Below are 20748 nucleotides of genomic sequence, written 5' to 3'. Positions count from 1 at the left end.
ATTGGGCGGGCATTGCTTAAGGTGGGCGGCCCTTAGTGCCACATTGGGCGGCCCTTGGGCTTCTGACCATGGGCAAACTTTGGAGGCCAATGCTTGGGCGGCCAACAAGGCAGGCATAATTGTGGCCCTTGGCCATTATCAATGGGCTTGGCACCACACTTGGCATACATACCTAACAAAGCACTTCCAAACATGGCATTCTGTGTGAGCATTCCTTGACTAGCCTTATCATCTTGAACTTCGATGCCCATATCAAGCTCTTGTATAATCTTGCATACCTTTAAGATGCAAGTATAGGTGATTGCATTGAAGTAAAGCCTTCTCATCACATTCGATAAAAGGTGTCAAAGTTTATTTCTTGTCAGCTAGCTATTGTCAATTACGACCACTGTCGGCCAAGCACTGCATGAGATGACATCTCGGGCATGAGACTCATCAAGCTACTACTGCTCCAGCATCCCAATCTCTGGAAAATAGACAAAACTCCCAGCTGAGACACCGACCGAGCCGACTGGACTGGTACGGAGCCGGCCCCCGGTGTATCTTAATCGGCCAATATCTTGGCGACCGGGACTCCGATCACTGAACTGAAAAGACCGATGTGCTCCACATAGTGAGCACTTCAAGCCCGTGCATTCTTTTCCTTTCTGTCACCTCATCTATAGTTTTCCAATCCGGTACGGATTTGCAATCGACTCAAACTTTGAACTGCCATAACTTCTTCACCGTAGCTCCAATCGACGAGCCATAAAGACAGGCCGGTAGAGCACTTCAAGCACTTTAGTTCTAGATCATAATCTTCCTTCTGTGCTCACTTCAAGCATAATCACTTTTGGGATCATTAAGGCATCTCTTGGCCTTTTTAACCACATTTGACATACATTCAACATTGAACTTGTCCTGTTACCAGGCCTTAACTACTGTTCATTAATCATGTAGGCTTCAAACAACTTGATGTGCATTTTTCTAGCATCTTTCTTAGCATGGGAGCGGAGCTGCACGACATACACCCCCTCTAAACCTTCACAGCCTCTGGTCTGTGCCAACCGTATTTATAAAGCATCATCAAGAGCATCATCTGACTCATCGTCTAATGCATACATAACATTGTCTTCAGGAGGTTGATCTATGTTGAAGTCTCCAATATTAATCTCACCATCTCGTTGCTTAAACAACTTAACTCTTTTCCCTGCAATAGGCACCTTGAGCTCAGTGCCATCAAGCTCGCATAACTTCTAGGTCGCATTATCATAAACATGAAGTACTACATATGGTCCAAACCATCGTTTAACCATTTTTCGCATAGCAGTGTACTGGTTGTCGGGGCTACTGTCATATACAAGGACTCAATACCCATCTTTAATAACACGAGGTCGTAGTCTGTGCTTACCATCAAATGCTGCCTTGTTCTTCAACCTTGCTTCCTTAAGCATTACTTTAGCCTGTTCAATATCTTCTTGACATCTCTCAAGTTGGCATATGCGCAATGCAAGCAAATCTTCTGTAGACATACCTTCTTCCCATGGCATTATGGTCCAAGAGATAACCGCTTCCTCTGTAGGCATAATGGGTTTTTGCCTGTACATTAGCTCAAATGGCATAAAACCTGTAACAGAACTATGTGTAGTTCGATCAGCCCATAAAGCAAATGGTAGGAGTTTAGGCCAATCACCAATATGTCCCTGGCATGCCTTTGCTAAAGCTTTAACAATAGGCGGATTCCCTCTTTCACTTTTACCATTACCCTCTGGATTGTATGTTTTAGTGAGAGCCAATTTAATGCCCAAGAGAGCAAAGAAATCCCGAGCTTCATCTACACCAAGCTCTCCTCTATCAGCAGTAATTCTACCAACACATCCATACCTGGAAATAACATCCTCAAGCAAGAACTTGCATACGGAACTGGTAGCTTTGGTACGCAAAGCTCTGCCTTCCACATGATTAGTAAGATCCTCTCTTGCAAGAACAATATACTGCATCTGCCAGACACCTACTGGCATGGTAATCAGGTCCACCACCCACTTGTAGTGCATAGCTAGTGGATAGGTGGGATGAAATCCATCTCGATGTCGCACATTAGAATATTGTTGTCATATTAGGCATGTCTCCACAAACTGAGCCACATATTTATACATACCTTTCCACCAGTAACGATCCTTAATCTTGACAAAAGTTGCCCAGACCCCTCTGTATCCAACCCATAAACTTTCATGAAACTCTTTGATAACCTGCTGTTGAGTCATTTTATCACAAACAACCCGCTGCGGTACTCCTTTAGAGCGTTTTGGCTGCTTTCATAAATGGCCATCCTTCAGAAAATAGCTGTAAGCTTTCTTCCTTATCTTTTTTGTACTCTTGATACGTCCACCCTTCATGCTTAGTAAGAGTGCTAAGGTAGCAACCAATCAAAATCCATTCTCCTTCATAGAACTCTTCAAAAAATACCTCAAAAGTATGATCAATATTGCCACAATTTGCATGCAGATAAGAAGACGAATAGAACTTCAAGCCAACATCATCACTTGTGGTCAGCATCTCTTCTTCATCTTCAAATCTAGCTCTTGATAACATATCTGTAACATGATTATCTCTACCTACAATATGAAAATGGATTAAGAGATTTAATGTAGGCTATCCATCGCAGCATAGCAATATCCGGAGTAGAGAAATTTGCAATCATCCCTATCTGTGGCAAGCAATCTGTCTCTACCATGACTGAAGCTCCAATAAAGTATTATTTATCAAACCTTAGAGCAGTAGCAATGCCCCAAATCTCTCTCTTAACCTGTGGGTAGCCTCTTTGGCGAGCATTGAGTACTTTTGCTCCAAATCGAACCACATACCTGCTACCTTCATCATCATCTTGACCTATAGCCCAGCCAATACCTGTCGGGCTAGTGTCAACTGTTAAGATTACTGGCCTTCCACATTTGTAGTCAACTTTCCTCAAGGTCGAAGCCTCAAGGAGCATCTTCTTTAATTTCCTCATAGCTCGCGTGTGAACTTCTTCCCAAACAAATCTTTTACCTTTTCTCAACAGTTGATAAAGCACTTCTGCAACATGAGCAAAATGTGGCAGCCAAATAAGATAGAATACACATGCTCCCAGAAACCGATGAACTTTAGTAACCGAAGAGCACGTTTCCTTCATCTTTTGAATAGCTTCAAATTTAGCTGGACTTGGCCTTCTACCTTCTGGATTGCACATGTGCCCTACAATTAGAACCTCTTTGGCACCAAAAGTTGATTTTTGCCCTGAAAGTGTTAAGTTAACTTCTTCAAGCCTGGATAAAATAGCATCACAGTCAGCAATATGTTGAGCAACAAACTGCCGGCACTCCCTCTGATGTTTTATCTCATCTTTTGAGCTTTCCTCGCAGCCCTTAATCGGTAGATCATCAATGAAAGGCATAGTAACATGTGGGATAAAGTCCCTTAATACCTTGTTCATGCCGTTCATCATATGAGCTACAGAATTCGTAGCACCCTGCGGCAGAGTGCACATCATTACCAATCCGAGAGGTGTACACATCGTAGTAAGATCCCTGCTCTCTAAAGCTAACTGAAATTGATCATATCCAGAATAAAGATCACCCATAGAGTAAATTGACCTACCTGCAAAGCCTCAGCAAATTCATCCACAATTGGGCCGGTACCCACATTGCGGATTGTTACCTTGTTAACAGGCTGCATATCCTGTATAAACCTTAAAGTACCATTTTTCTTCGGAACAATGAACCATCGGTTAGACTAGGGCGCACATTATGGTTCCAAGATTTCCATTTGTATCTTCTCATTAAACAAATTGATAAGCTTTGGCAAGTGAGCTTTAGGAACTGGAATAGGACGTAAGCTCCATGGCATGTGAGGAACAATGAATATAACCATAGGTGCTACAACACTTGGATCCACACACCCAATCTCACTTGGCTCAAAGGAAAAAGCTTTACCATGTTTTTCAAGCATACCTTGAAAACACTTGATTTCCTCTTCATTGAGAAAACCATCTTCTCCCACCTTAAACTGCTGCAATGTCTCTTTAGTGAATTTGTGCCCAATGTTCTTAGGATTTTTGAGCATAGGCTGTCGAGAAGCTTCTTTAATTACTTCAGCACTTCCCTCTGGCAGAGGTGTAGCCATAGGTCTCACTTTCTTTGCAATTGTCTTGTACTTCGTCTCTACCTGTGCTTCAACTTCTTTATCCAAGTCATCCTCAATATGCACAAGTGCCTCGTACATGTCCATTGAGTGCACTTTAACACTAGAATGGTAACATGACACTTTTATATCCTTGGACACTTTTGTGTCCTGTTAAGTGATCATTTTGCTCAAATTATTTGAAGATTATGAAAATGAATTTCTAGGTGCTATATATCCACAAAGTTTCCTTGTGAGCTGAAAAAAACTTAGCATTTTTTTTAAAGTATCAATCTCACCATTAACCTTACTCTTGCACAACATTTTTGAACCTAAATTGTGTGAAAAAATGGGTCCTGTTTTTGGCTTTTTTTCAATTTTTGTCAACTATACCACTCTAAACTTCATGTTTGTGAGGTTTAGATGGCTAGAGGTTAGGCCTTCATAGTTCTCAACATGTTTTGATGCTTGTAGGGAGAGCTAAGTGTTAAAATTGAAAGTTATGACCAATTTACAAGAATTGCATAATCCTATTTTTTGGCCAAAATTAGCACTTTTATGATTTTTTTGGTGGCTTTCTTGATATCCAAATTCAATTTTGATTGTGTAAGTGTAATGTATAACATAAATCTAATCTTCCTTGAGTTTTGGGGGACCTAATATGCTATATAGCATAGTATATGATGATGGTTGAGTTTTTTGATTGCTGAAGAATATGATACATTTTAGAGTAGCAAGTATAACTTTCTCAATATTGCTAGTTTATTAGGCCAATTGTGTGTATTTTGTAGGTAGTAACCATATCTAATCATGGACTACAAACTTGGCTAGATATTGAGTAGTTTCTATGGGTTTCTAGAGATCATAATGCAAAACCCAGTTTTTTCATGTTTGCTATATTTAGCACTTTATCATTGCCCCCAAAGTTCCAATTGTAAGAGATCCATTATCCTTTTAACATGCTCCATGGCTCCTTTTGAATCCAAAGGCCCAAAGGGAACTAAGAAAACATGTATATAGTATCTGTATTGAGCCTGACTATAGAAACTTTGATGATAGGTCCGCAGAATGGCAAAAATGAAACTTTTTTGTACCTTTTTTATTGCCCAAAAAAAAAATGGTGAGGTAAAAGCAACCATATGTTTTGTTCACCAACCCACTAAAGTTAACGGGGCATTTTATCTCATGTCCTACAAAAATCCCCACTCTTATTTATATGCAATCAACCGTAAGAAATTGCTATTTTGGGCAAAATGCACTGGTCCATCAACTTTGGAGGCTTGTAGTGCCAAGGGATGAGAAAAATTACAAGTTTCTCATTTTTCCCATATGTAGTAGTTATTGAACTATAAGCTCATGAAAGGATTTTTCAAAATGAGTGGATCTACTATGGTTTTGGAATTTTTTCCCAAAACCCTGAAAGGACACTTTTATGTCCTGTTAGGTTACCATTCTAGTGTTAGCAACTTCAGTTCCACTTTCTAACCTGTTCTGCTTGATATCCTCAAGCTCTGACATAGTATCAACATAAGAGATCTCTTCGAAGATTCCTGAAATCGCATCATCCGGTTCTAGCAGATCACATCCCTGCAAGTCACTTTGAATGCTTGAAACATATTGTTTCTCCCACTTAGTTAAATCATTAAATTTCCTGTAAGATCGAGAACTTCTACTGACTTGCACCACCATAGTCCCGCTTTATAGTGGCACCCCAAGAAAATCCTGAGCAAATCTTTTTTCTTTAAACTCCTTACGTATCTTTGGCATTGGACGATCACGTAAATTGTCTTTGTTTCTAGCATGATCAACACATACAGTTAGAAATTGAACCGCTTTCTTACCATCTCGGCTTCGAACCCTGGCATAGTCCGAGCCATCATCCAGCACCTTAGTTTCCATCCGCACAGCCGTAATGTAGAGTTGTCCCAGAATCAATGGGTAGGAGGAGTGCTCCTGTACAAAAAAGTTCTGCTCATCACAGACATCACCAATAGTTACCTTAACATTTGCGCATACACCATAAAGATCTCTAGGAAGCATGTTGGAAGCTCGAATCCGCCACCCGTGATCTACATCAATAGGCAACTTCCCCTTTTGGTGCAAATTCTTTGCCATGAGATTGATTTCCGAACCATGGTCTATGAGGGCTAAGACCGGCTCCTCAATGTCGCCAAGCTTTAGCACTCTTTCTGGCGTTGCTCTGGCCCAATGATTCCTCGAAAAGTGACTCTTGGGTATAACTTCTTCATCTTAACCACCATCATTAAAATGCATGTTTCTTGCCTCAGGTATAATCGGGCTTGGAACCACCGCAGGCTTTGGCTCTTCTTCTTCAAGATCTGCTAAATACTCTTCATAGTCTTCCAAAATTGCTTCAATGTGACAAACCACTTGGCTTTTAACTGGATCTGACTCTTGATCACTCGGTACTTGCCGCTTCCTTTTTATAATGTTGATGATCTCTTCATGGAACTCGCGCTTAGCAATTCCAAGAATATCTCTCAAGGTGAGCTCCACTTTACTATTGAAGATACGTTCTTCAAAAACTTTCTTCAAATCCGTAGCCAGTTCAATATCAGACTTGAGTTTATACGAGGGCCCTTTAGGCTTACCTTGCTTCTTGTCCTTCGGAGCCTCTTCCATAACCACCTCCGGAGCAGGTTTAGGAGCTGGCACTTATTCTTTCTTATTGTTGGATCTCGTCTGCCTTTTTGACGTCCCAGCCACCTCTTCATCTCTTTTCCGCTTCTCTTCCACCATAGCTTCATTGGCTTGAGCTTTAGAAATATAAGCATATACTGAAAGAAAGTCCACTGGATCGGTCCGCCCAATAGTTTCTCGAATTGAATTACCCACCTGGCGTAACTTCCCATATGTTACCTTACGTGCTTTTGCTGTCTTTAAAGCATATGGACACAATTGCCCCTTTGTACCTGTACCATCATCATCTTCCTTACCACAAACTTGCAGCCCATATGTAGCTGCTTCCACAAGGGCAACATTATGCTGATCCGAGCCTATCACAAATTTTTGTTTATTATATTTTGTTGGTTTTCCTTGCTTCTAGAGGTTTACAATAAAAGAAAAAGTGAGAACAACCTCTTGGAAAGATTAAAAAAAAATGATTTGATAGGAATTTTTTCTTGACTAGTTCACCGGAGGTGAAAGGTAGAGGGAGAACCTAGTGGTAAAGGGAAGGGAAAATATGTAAATGTGAAAAGAAAAGATATGATGTGGTTGTGGAGCCATGCACCCATGATTCAAGGGTCATGAGTGGCTCATATCATCATGGCTTTGGAGCCATATGATGATTCAAACAGATGGGACCCAAGTGGAAGACTTGGTAAAGGAAGGAACCAGACACATGATTTTGCTGAATTTTTAAAAAATACTTCCACTCCGATCCAAGAAAAGTTGTCTTCATCAAAGTTGTATCTGAGGAGCTGGAGATTCTGACCATATTTTTTTTATAATTTTTGCATCTACGGTCTAGGAGATATGGACAAAATGGCGGACGCCAGTTTTTTCAACTGTGGTGGAGACCACCCCCTCTACCTTTACACACACACACCCTTCCTTTTCCACATTGAGACCTTCTCTAAAAATCAGCCATTAGTCTTCTCACCCTCCTCTCCTTCCTCCTCTCTCTCAAGCTCAAAAACCCATCAAAATTCCTCTTCTAATCACCTCTCAAGTCATGCTTAATCTTGTTGTAATTCATAAGTTCTCACTCAACCCCTTTCTATTATTACTAGATATGTATTCATTTTATGTAGATTCTTTACATTTTAAAATAAAGAAGCTCTTGGACTCAAGCTATGGAGGAAGGAGTGAAGACAACACAAGTGATGATGGAGCTAATTAGTTGCAAATTGGTCAACAAATCACTTGGAAGGAGCTTCTTCATTGGTTGAATGTCCCTAATCAATCTTCATTTGTACAAATTACACTTGGATCTTAACCTCACTCCTAATCACTCTCTTTCCTATATAAAGAGGCCTTCCCCTTTGTAATTTCAAGCCTCCCTCAAACCCATTGAGTCTTTGTATCGCTCACCATGAGCCCATAAGATCATTCATTCACTCTATTCTTGCACATTCTAGAGTGCAAATTGTTTCATGCAAGTAATGTCTCCTCCTCTTACTTATGTTAATTAAGAGAAATATTTTATATGTGTGTGAGAGTGCTTGATGTGATCTTGGCTAATCCTTGAGTGGTTGTTTGGTAATCTACATGCTATTTGTGTTGGGAGTGTTTGAAGTCATCCATTCCTTGTACACACACTAAGGTTAATGCTTCATTCATAGTGATCTCTCTCTCTCTCTCTCTCTCTCTCTCTCTCTCTCTCTCTCTCTCTCTCTCTCTCTCTCTCTCTCTCTTTGTGTAGCGGTCCTAGTCCACGCTTCCAAGACTAGGTGGTGCCCTCATCTCATTTCCCTTGTGGCGCAAATGGAGTTTGTTTTGGTGTAGAGGCCGCCATTCCAAATTTCCTTCGTCATAAATTGGTGCCCCCACGGAGGTGTTCTCAAGCAGCGCTCTGTCAATCCTATGAAGGAAGATCCATCAAATTCTCCGAGACTTCCACTATGGTCTCCCCAAGAAGCTCGAGAAAAGAAGCGTCTTTATCGACAAACGGCATGTATGCGGTGTCAGGAGTTTTTTTGAGCAAGGGATTGCGCATATGTACATACACATGCATGGGGCATCGAATACAGAATTACCCATTTTTCAGAGCCAGGTGGTTACGTGGGGCCCACATGTGTACAGGTAGGACAGGGTGTATATAGTGCATCGATTTTCACTATTACCAGTACCACTGTGTTTTTCTACAATAATGAGGAGTTTATAGCGTGTAAAACTTCTCGAGGAAGCTATCCACGGGCCGACGACATGAGGTCAGCAGGTGCGTCAGATGGCATCTAGTGGCGTTAGGAGGGCGAACGAGGTCAATATTTGCACGCGGATGAGGACGGACACAACGTGGGTGTTTTCTTGTGAGAGTTATGCAGAAAGGTCATCATTAGGACCACTTTTTGGGGCCACTTCACGTGGTGGCGAGATGCATTATTGGAAAAAAGCTGAGTGCCAGGTGTGCGAATGATGCAAAAAGGTGACAACTATGCACTGCGAGGTCGGTTTTTGGCCCGTTCGGGGTCCGTTTGAGGTCATCTAAAAGGCCAAGGGTGTCCAACTAATAAAGCTAAGTGTGGGAACTGAAAAAACAGAGAGAAGACCAGAAAAAACGTGGAGAAGAGAGGAGGAACAGCCGCAGGTGTGTTTTTGCTCATTTTGAAGCCTGTTTTGGCCGTAAACTGCTCATCCGAGGTCGGATTTGAGCACTTTGACATTGTAGACTGGGGTTTTGGGCCGTTCCGGACGCGATGGCGCTGTCCATTTTGCCAAATTCCTCACTCTTTTCCTGCTGTTTTTCTGTGTAAGTTTCTCCTATGAGCGAAGTTTCTGCTCTAGTTTGTGATTGTATCTGGCTTATTTTACCCATATTGTGTGAGCTATTTGACCCATTGGTGTTGGCCCAAGCTCAATTGTATCTAAACATAAAAAATTCTCCTCTTTTGAGCTGAGTTTTTTGGCTGTGTGTGTGTGTGTGTGTCTGTGTGGAGTGGGCAAGTGGATAGTTTCTCTCCTCTCACTCCAGAGGTGTGTTCCCTGTCTCGGCCAGGTGTGTTGTCTAAGCCGAGTGGTGCCCCATAGTGTGTGTGTGTATCTTCCCAAGAGTGTGTGTCGGGTCGTTATAGAGGCACTGTGTGTGTTTTCATCCCGCTCACATTCTTTTGGCGCCCCCACGGAGGATCTTCTTCGAGTACCTTCTGCTTCGAGCTTCGAGCTTCGAGCTTCGAGCTTCGGGATTACAGGTTGCAGGTTGCAGATTACAGGTTACAGGTTACAGGTTACAGGGACAGGTACAGGTACAGGTACAGGTGATTTACACAGGTACAGGTAGCTGGAGTAAAGTGATATACTAGCAGTGGTGTCACTTGCAGTTGTTGTGGGTATGCATCATTTGGCGCCTATTTGAGCGCATTGTCTACTGGATTGTACGTTACTTGTGGAAACTGCCATTGTACGCATTTGTGGAGCCATACTTGGTTGTATTTGGCAGTCCCAGCCATTTCTGAGACTTGACTATACGCGATTTGCGTTAGCCTTCGTGTGAGGGTCGATAGTGTGAGGTTTTTATTGAGCTGGGGGATTCTCAAATGTGGAGATCCTTTCGGTGATACAGGTAGCTGGAGCACCCTTTTTGTGACCTCGCCATAGGCTATGTACTAGTGAGTCCTACTTGATGCTCGAGTTCTATTGTTGACAGTTTATGCATACATAGACAATCTATATTTTGGGTTCCTACTGCTCTACTTCTGGGGAAACTCTGTCGAAATTTTCCCAAGTTATGATGGCTGGTTTTTTGGTATTTTGAGCCATTTATGCTGTTATGCTGCTGAAATTTGGGCAAAAAACAGAGGATAAGTCAGGTGTGCCTTCTTGGGAGCTTCATGGTTGGCTTTAATGGATGATCAAAATGGCCCTCATTTCACTCCTTTTCATGTAACTCAAAGGATTCAGATTAATGTTCATGTGTCCAGGAAGATCTTTTTCCAGCAGCGCATAGTCTTTATGTTTGGGCCAAGAAGATTGAGAGAGATCCTGGAATGTCCTTTGCCTGTTGTAATTCCGATGATCAACTATGAAAACTCATTTGATGTGCATGTGTTTGTCCTTATCTAAAGTGACCTCCATTGAATTTTCTGGGAATTGAGTCAGTAAAAGTTTTGGGTTCTTGCACGTGTTTTCAAAGGGGTTCTCAAAGCATTGTAACTTGGGTAGCCATGTCTTTCTCTTATCCGGAGTTTCATGGAAGAAGTGATGAAGATGTGGAAGAATTTTTGGAAAAGATGGAGGTTGCCTGCATTAGCAACCAGATTCATGACCCTATGCAAATGTTACACCTTCTCCAAATTTGTTTGAAGAGTGATGCACGAGTTTGGTCTAAAGCATTTGAAGAGGAGTTGCGTGTGGCTGATCCACCTGTAAGGTTGAGTTGGGACAATCTACGACATGGGTTGGAAGTGGAGTTTGTGAAGATAGAAGATCCTGACAAGGTGTGGCAAGAAGTACAGGCTTTGGTGCAAAAGGAAGGTGAGCCAGTAGATGCATACATACGTAAGTTTTCATTGGCATGGGAGTGAATGTGCAAGGCTTTAGCACCACAGGTACCCCCGCCTGACATGATGAAGAAGGACAGGTTCTTGGCTGGTCTTTGGGAGAATATACGTTGGAGAGTGGAGCTAAAGAAGCCTAGGACATATGAGGATGCACTAGAGGTAGCAAGGAACAAAGAGTGGAAGCTGAGGAAAATGAGTCAGTTAGGGGTGGAGTCTTTGCCAATGAGGTCTGAATTTTAGCCTATAGAGTCTTTACAAGGGCGCATGTCAGGGGTTCATAATGAACCAGTGGTTCCTGTTACTACTCAGGTTATGCTAGCAGTGGTCACTACAGCAGTGCAAGATGATGGGCTAAGGCAAGACATGAGGCAAATGGTAGATTTGATGAAGAATATCAGCCTAAACATACTAGGTCAAGTGGGAAATAATCGAGGTCGAGGGAGGTTTGCAAATCAACAAGGAGGTGAAGAAAGGCCTAGGAATGGTGTTGGACAAAGCAATGGTAGGTTTTGGAGGCAGACGCCCACATGTTATAATTGTGGAGAGTTGGGTCACATCAGCCCGCAATGTGATAAGCCACCAAGGATGGAGGGAGACATGTATCCATTGCCAAGACAGGTGCTAACTAGGTCAAATGATTATGGCATCGAAATTAAGGGAGATGAAGGAACCAGTGGACTGACCCAGGAGGAAAAGGGAAAGACAAAAGTGCTAAGTGTAGTCACCTTGGAGAAGGCATCAAAGCTAGAGGATACATTAGTGATGCCTATTGGGAAGAGGACCACAGAGGATAAGGAAGGAAGAAGTGCCCTAGGTCCTAGTAAGAAGAAAGGAAAGAGCCATGAAGGCGAGGATGTCAAGGCCAAGAGGAAACGGAGAGCTCGTCGAAAGTTTCATGTTTCAGATTTTCCACTAGGGGATGGGCAATTAAGCTATGACTTGAAGAAGGATCTGACAAGCAGGAAGGTAGATGTTACTTTTGGGCAGCTTATAGAGATGGTGCCTAAGCTAAAGCGACAGTGGAAGAGGATGGTTAACCCAATGGAGAAAGAGCCAGAGAGAGGTTCAGTGAAGGTGTTGGCAATGGACGAGCTACCAGACATTTGTCCAATAGTAGATGTGTGGCATAAAAGGAAAAATTTAGGACAAAGTTATGTGGATGGCGGAGCCCAAATATGCGTCATCACACACTCATGCGTTGAGAAGATGGGTCTCACAGTGGCTGGGGTGTCAGGTTTTCGGATCAGATTGGAAAACCATCAAAAAGTAAAATGCTTGGGTGTTGTAAAGAGCTTAGAAGTGGAGGCATATGATGCAAAGGCAGTGGTTGATTTTCATGTGATGCCAGCAGGGTTGGGAGCATATCCTATTATACTGGGCAAACAATGGATACGTGCAGTGGGAGCTGTTCAAGATTGGCGACATGGTACGATTAGCCTCTATGGAAAGACATGTACCAAGAAGCTTTATAATATGGATACAAGGAAACGATTAGAGGAGATTTATGAAGATGAGGATGAGTCTAGTGATGAAGACTCTTCCACGGTGACAGATGAGGACAGTGATAGCACTACCAGCAGTGATGAGGATGCTGATGTTGCATTTCTTTTGATGGACAAAGAAATCCAAGAGATTGGTTTAGTTGCATTTGCGAATGAGGTTGAAGATGAAAGTGAAGGGCCTTATGAAGTGATTGAAGGGCTGATGCAAACCAAGGTTGAGTTGTCAAAGAAGCAGGAATTGATGACACAAATGATCAGTGGAGACCTCTCAGCTATGGAGAAGGATATATATTTGCACATGCTGGCTAGTTTTCCTGATTTGTTCATTACTTCATATGAAGAGATCAGAGGGTTCAAGGGCAAAGAGATGCATATAGAGCTGAAATAAGGTGCTAAGCCAGTGTGGCAAAGGCTAAGAAGGATGGGTCAAGAGCAAATGGAAGCCTTGAGGGTAGAGGTGGACAAGTTATTGAGGGCAGGGTTCATAGTTCCAGTGGAGACCACAGAATGGGTGAGTCCAGTTGTAGTCAGTCCAAAGAAGGATGGGAAGTGGAGAATTTGTGTGGATTTTAAACCCTTAAACGTAGCCACTAAGAAGAACTCATATCCTCTTCCATTCATCGATCAGATCTTGGATTCAGTGGCAGGTTATGAGAGGTACAGTGTGTGTGATGTTTTTTCAGGCTATTTTCAATTGAAGATTGCTCTTAAAGACCACACAAAGACAACTTTTATTACGCCATGGGGCTGCTATTGCTACACAGTATTGCCATTTGGGTTGTCAAATGGACCTTCCTTCTATCAAGAGAGAGAAGATTGGGTGTTGGAACCATTCATTGGTAGTTGTGTTAAAGCTTTTATGGATGACTTCTGTGTCTATAGCAGTAGGGCTGATCACCATGAGAAGCTGCAGATGGTATTGGCTCGATATGATGAATGTGTAGGACAACTAAATCCAAAGAAATGTCATCTAGCACAGCCAAGGGTGAAGTTATTGGGGCATATGGTGTCAGAAAATGGCATTGAGACTGATCCAGATAAGGTGAAGTCTATTATTCTTCTTCCATCACCTATGAGTACGAAGCAATTGGCAACCTTTATACACAAAGTGAAGTACATGGCACGGTTTATTCCATTGTCTTCGTAGCTTCTTTATCCATTACAGCAAGTGGCAAAGCATGATCCATTGCAATGGGATGACAAGTGTGAAGAAGTGTTTCAAGAGGTGAAAGAGGTGTTAGGGGGTTTGTCAGCCATGCAGGCTCCTGATTGGGAGAAAGTTTTTTATGTAAATCCATCAGTAGGGGATGATGCCATTGGAGCTATGCTATTGCAAAAGGGGAAGGGCAGCCATTATATGAGGCCAGTGTATTGTGCAAGCCGAGGGAAGTTGGTAGTGGAGAGAAAGTTATCGGAAGTAGAGCTAGTGATGGCCAGTGTAATATTTGCTTGTCGACGATTTCGTCATTACTTGCTACCACGGCCTTTTGTTTTCCTGACGAGTTATGACTTTTTGCCACAGTTAATTAATGGTACTAACATGTCAAATGTGGTGAAGAAATGGGTAATTGAGCTGCAAGAGTTTGAGTTCTCTTTTCTAGTGGAAGATAGTACAAGGGCTACCCTAGCTGATTTGTTGACCTACAAGGAGAATCCCCTTATTGTTAAGGAAGAGGTGGTGAGAAAGGTAGTTGAAGAAGTGCCACAGATCAGCAATGCACATGTGTTGTTCTTTGATGGTTCATACAGAAAGAGCCACGATGCAGCTTCAGGGGGTATAGCACTTTATGATCCAAAGGGGAAGCTAGTATGCAAGAGAGGGTTCAAATTGGATGCGCATAGTAACAATGAGGCTGAATATGCTACATTGGAAGCCGGATTACACATTTGTTTGAAGCATGGGGTTCGAAGGTTGAGCATAAAAGGTGATGCCTTGTTAGTGGTGAAGCAAGTGCTGGGTGTGTGGAAGAGCAAGAACACCTCATTGAAGGAAATGTGCTTCGGAATTAAAGGCCTGTTAAAAAATTTCGAAGCATGGATCATCAGACACATTGAACGTGCTCTAAATGGAGAGGCACATGAAGCAGCTCAAGGCATGATTGGGGAGCTATTCGTGTTGAGGACCAATTTACCTCTTTATCATGGCCGGGAAAGTTTGGCTCAAGAAGAGGAGTTTTTGCTAACAGGAATCATTCCAAAGGAGATTCAGAAGTCTAAGAAGTATGGCTTTGTGTGTAGAGCATACAGGTACAAATTGATTGGCGATGTCTTATACATGAAAGGGGCTGATCTCGTGTTGAGGTGTGTACCTTGGCGGGAGGAGCTTTACAGAGTGTTGGAAGAGAATCATGAAGGCGCATGTGGTGGCCATTTTTCTCTAAAGATCACCTTGCATAAGATTTTGCAAGAGGGGTATGTATGGCCTAGTTTGCACAAGGATGTTCACCATTGGTGTAGGTTTTGCAATAGGTGTCAAGCATTTGGGAAGAGAGTGTTGAAGCCAGAGCTACGAAAAACCATTATGGCGTTTGATGTGTTTGAAAAGTGGGGGATTGATGCAATAGGCCCGTTACCTATCACAAGCAGGGGCAAAAGCTATATTTTGACGGCAGTGGACTATCTCTCTAGATGGGCAGAGGCTACAGCAGTAAAACAGATCACTGCAAAGGATGTGGCAAAATTTGTGTATGATGAAATATGTTGCAAGTTTGCGGTGCCACTAGAGCTACTTTCAGATAAGGGGCCAGGATTTAGAGCTAAACTGCTAGACTTCTTATGCACAAAGATGAAGATTAGGCACCAGCATACCACTCCTTATTACCCGCAGTGTAATTGCTTAAATGAAAGATTCAATGGTGAGTTGGTACAAATTCTTTCTAAAGTGACAGAGCACCAAGGAAAGAATTGGGATTTGGAATTGCCTAGTGCATTATGGGCTTACCGTACTTCGGTGAAGACAGGTACATGGTTTGCTCCATTTCATTTGGTGTATGGAAAGGAAGCACTATTGCCTGTGGAGGTAGAGTTGCTTGCGGTCAAGATGTTAGAGAAGTTGCTTGGTTCGCCTAGTGATGCATTCAAAGAGAGGCTCTTGCAGTTACAAGAGGTCCAGTTGGATAGGATGAGCGCATTGGAGCATTATGGGCAGATGCAGGATAAGGCTTTGGCAAAGATAAATGAAAAGGTTAAAAGTAAGGGTATCAAGAAACATGACTTGGTTTTGCGCTACAACAGTAAGCTGGACAACACCTTCCAAAAGAAGTTTCAAATTAAGTGGGAAGGCCCTTTCAAGGTAGTGGAGTGTTTTCCAAATGGCACATATCAGCTGGCTAACCTGGATGGTGTTCTACATAACTCAAGGGTAAATGGATTCCGTCTTAAATTGTATCATGCTAGATTGATGATGGTGGAGCAAGATGAGCTGTCTGTGGAGCAAGCAATGTTGGTGAAGGATGAGGAGATCTGTGATGCGGCGAGTCTCATATCTCTCTTTGCTGCTGCTGATCATGAATGATCTAGCAGGCTAGGGGATGGGCAAATTATGTCAGGAGTTTTTTTGAGCAAGGGGTTGCGCATATGTACATACACATTCCTGGTGCATCGAATAAAGAATTGCCCATTTGTCAGAGCCAGGTGGTTACGTGGGGCCCACATGTGTACAGGTAGGACAGGGTGTATATAGTGCATCGATTTTCACTATTACCAGTACCACTGTGTTTTTCTACAATAATGAGGAGTTTATAGCGTGTAAAACTTCTCGAGGAAGCTATCCACGGGCTGACGACATGAGGTCAGCAGGTGCGTCAGATGGCATCTAGTGGCGTCAGGAGGGCGAACGAGGTCAATATTTGCACGCGGATGAGGACGGACACAACGTGGGTGTTTTCTTGTGAGAGTTATGCAGAAAGGTCATCATTAGGACCACTTTTTGGGGCCACTTCACGTGGTGGCAAGATGCATTATTGGAAAAAAGCTGAGTGCCAGGTGTGCGAATGATGCAAAAAGGTGACAACTATGCACTGCGAGGTTAGTTTTTGGCCTGTTCGGGGTCCGTTTGAGGTCATCTAAAAGGCCAAGGGTGCCCAACTAATAAAGCTAAGTGTGGGAACTGAAAAAACAGAGAGAAGACCAGAAAAAACGTGGAGAAGAGAGGAGGAACAGCCGCAAGTGTGTTTTTGCTCATTTTGGAGCCTGTTTTGGCCGTAAACTGCTCATCCGAGGTCGGATTTGAGCACTTTGACATTGTAGACTGGGGTTTTGGGCCGTTCCAGACGCGATGGCGCTGTCCATTTTGCCAAATTCCTCACTCTTTTCCTGCTGTTTTTCTGTGTAAGTTTCTCCTATGAGCGAAGTTTCTGCTCTAGTTTGTGATTGTATCTGGCTTATTTTACCCATATTGTGTGAGCTATTTGCCCCATTGGTGTTGGCCCAAGCTCAATTGTATCTAAACATTAGAAATTCTCCTATTTTGAGCTGAGTTTTTTGGGTGTGTATGTGTGTGTGTCTGTGTGGAGTGGGCAAGTGGATAGTTTCTCTCCTCTCACTCCAGACGTGTGTTCCCTGTCTCGGCCAGGTGTGTTGTCTAAGCCGAGTGGTGCCCCATAGTGTGTGTGTGTATCTTCCCAAGAGTGTGTTTCGGGTCGTTATAGAGGCGCTGTGTGTGTTTTCATCCCGCTCACAGCGGGTAAAGAGAGTTAACTACACACTCCCTTCTTTGCTTCAAGGAAAATCTTGTAGTCATCAAGTGCCTAGGTCAAAGCATTGTGTTGAGTGCTTTGTGGCTAGTGTGAAGACACTTCCTTTGAATCCTCGACTCCAGGTGGTGAAAGCACTCTCAAACTCGGGTATTAACAAATTTTTGGAGGGGGAGCTACACATCAATGGGGTGCGGTATTGGCAAGAGGCTACATATGGTGATGCACTCCAACTACTACTAGCAAGAAGGCTCAAGGTGGTTGAGAGGGTAGCCATTGAACCCTATGAACTCTACAAAGCTGAAGATGGTCACACCAAAGCTAGGCTAATCACTGGTGAGAAAATTCTTCGCATCTCTCAAATGGTGGGATCCAAGAGAGCTCAACTTCAATGAAGTGCTTCATGGAAGTTTGTATTTAATGCACCAATGAATAATCCCATTTTCTACAACTTTCAATCAGTTCAGAATATTAGGGTGAATGTGCGCATTGATAGAAAGATTTTTTTCCAACAAAGATTGGTCTTCTATTTTGGAGCTGAGAGGTTGAGAGAGATATTGTTGTCCCCTGACCCTATAATATTTCCTATTTTGGAGTATAATGTATCTTTTGATGTTCACATCTTCATCTTGCTTTAAGCATACTCCATGAATCATAGGGATTTATATGGACCTTTCCAACCTCCATTTATTCTACCCTTAATAAGATATGATTTGGGCCTAGACGTTTTCATCTTTGTGCTGTATTGAGAGGAAGGCAACCCATTTTTATGATGGCTTTCCCAAAATTTTTTGGGCGTAGTGGGGAAAATGCTGGGGATTTTTTGGATAACTTGGAGACGGCTTTCCTTGTCTCTGGGAGGGATGACGAAGCATTGAAATTGAGAGCTTTTCCTTTGGTGCTCAAAGAAGAAGCTAGGGTATGGTTCCAGGCCCTAGATCCAACCCAAAGAATTGATTGGGAGGGATTGAAGGCGGCTTTCCTACGAAGATTTCAACTAGCCAATTCGGCAGAAGAACTATGGCAACGGCTTCTGGCCCTTCATCAAGTTGACCCTCATGGTTATGCAACCTATGAGGAAGGTTTTCTGAAACTTTGGGGGCAATGGTCAGACTCACTAAACCCTGGTGAGCGAGCTCCCAATTGCCTCCAAAAGGATCGATTTATCTCAGGTTTGTACCCCTTGCTAAGGGAGAAGGTAAAGAGCAAATTTCCAAATGCTTTTGAAGATGCCTTAAGAATTGCTAGGGAAAAGAATAGAAAGATTCTCTATCAAGCCCAAGCTGGCCAGCTAGCTTTGGGAGGCAATATCACAACTATGGAATCTTCTCACATACCTCCAAATGTGCCTAATGCACCAGACCTCAATAGAGGTCAACAAGAAGATATGCTCCAACAAATAAACAATCTCACAAACCAGCTAGAGGGGTTGAGAGTAAATCTTGTGCAGGGTGCAAGAAGGCCTATTGAGGGAAATGGTGGGAATCGGCCACCAATGCGACATCAAGCAAGGGAAATGTTGTGTTACAATTGTGGGGAAAATGGCCACGGCATGTATAATTTCCCTCATCCCAGAAGATATGACTACCCTGTCAAAGGTCCTTGACAACAAGTAAGTCCTCCCCGTGCTAGAGCTCAAGCACAAGAGCAACCGCAACCTCAAATTTTGCAGCCACCTCGTGCTAGCTCAAGCCCCTGCTACTCAACCAAATGTGAGCATCATAAGGATGGAGGAGGTCCTCAAGGGCAGAAGAAACTAGGAAGAAATAGCTAAAGGGAAGATGAAGATAGATGAAGTGGCTACAATGCCTATCAAACGTGTGCGTGTCCAAGATGAAGTAGGTAAAGAAACAAGCAAGGATGCAAGCAATGAAGCAAGTACATCTCGGGCAACTAAAGATGAAGCCAAGAAGAGAAAGACCCGTACTAGGTCTCAAATTGACATCTCTGATTTCCCTATGGGATCTTGGACACAACCTTATGACTTGACAGCTGATGTGAGTTCTCAAGGACCAAAGATTACTTGGCCACAACTACTTCATATCTCCCCAAAGCTTCGACGACAATGGTAAAAAATGGTGAGCACAAGGGCAAAGCGAAGTAAGCTAGTAAGTGTAATCAAAGCATATGGTCTCAAGGATATAGTGCCTTTGGTGGAGGCTCAAATCAAGGGACAACGGATTCCAAAAACTTACATTGACAGTGGAGCAGAGGTTTGTGTCATGACAGAAAAGCTAATGCATCAATTGGGTTTAGAGGTAATGGAATCATCTACCTTCCCCAACTTCCATCAAACAATTAATCTCTTTCTTGCAAAAGCTAAGATATTTGAGTAGATTCATACACTTACTCTCCTAAGTGATATTTCCTCTACAACAGCTGACTCGTCAAGAGACGCTTGTTTGGAGTGAAGAAAGTGATGGGCATTTTAGAGAGATTAAAAAAATGTTAGGGTCACTCCTTGTAATCCTCCAACCTTGTTGGGAAGAAACATTCTTTGTAAACCCTAGTGTGGGAGAAGAGACCATTGGTGCTGCCCTCCTACAAAAAGATCCAAAAACATCCTTTATGAGGCGTGTGTATTTTGCTAGCCGCCTCATGGAAAACACAGAGAAGGCCTACACCCTGATGGAACAGCTAGTGTTAGCTCTCATGTTTGCGGTAACCAAATTTCGGCCATACTTGCTGCCGAAGAGGTTTGTAATTATCACTGTGGAGGATATGTTTCCCTATGCACTACAACATATGGAAATCTCTGACAAAATAGCAAAGTGGGTGGTGCGACTTCAAGAGTTTGATTATACAATACAGGTTGAAAGAACAACTCGAGCATGCTTAGCCAACATTTTAACAAACAAGTGCTATGAAAAAGTTTTCCATTTGAAGAGAAAGGAACTGCCACCACCTCCAGCTCGAGAGGCTTTGGTCAATGCTTATAGCCTCTACTTTGATGGAGCATACAAGAGAACCAAGGATAAGGCAGCTGCAGGCATCGTGGTCTTATCTCCATTGGGAGAGAGGATCCATGGTGAAGGGATCACTCTAGAAGATGTCCACTCCAACAATGAAGCAGAATATCATGCTCTAATTCATGGCCTTTGTTGGTGCCTCGATAATTCAATTAAGAGATTAAACTCTTTTGGTGACTCCATGCTTTTGGTAAGGCAAATGAAAGGTACATGGGCTTGCAAAAATGCCCGTCTCTCTACTAAAATGAGAGAAGCCAAAGCTCTT

The 20748-nt window shown here is 42.8% G+C and overlaps 1 pseudogene; it reads right to left on the bottom strand.

Annotated features, from left to right (window-relative positions):
• Positions 1–1052: 1052 nt before the first annotated feature.
• On the bottom strand, positions 1053–1979 carry LOC147462588 (uncharacterized; annotated as a pseudogene).
• Between the last annotated feature and the right edge of the window lie 18769 nt (positions 1980–20748).

This window comes from Adiantum capillus-veneris, chromosome 2 (genome assembly GCF_014529385.1).
Source record: "Adiantum capillus-veneris isolate H3 chromosome 2, ASM1452938v2, whole genome shotgun sequence".
Classification (NCBI taxonomy): domain Eukaryota; kingdom Viridiplantae; phylum Streptophyta; class Polypodiopsida; order Polypodiales; family Pteridaceae; genus Adiantum; species Adiantum capillus-veneris.
The sequence above is the reverse complement of the archived record's forward strand: the minus strand, read 5'-3'. Positions and strand labels throughout refer to the sequence as shown.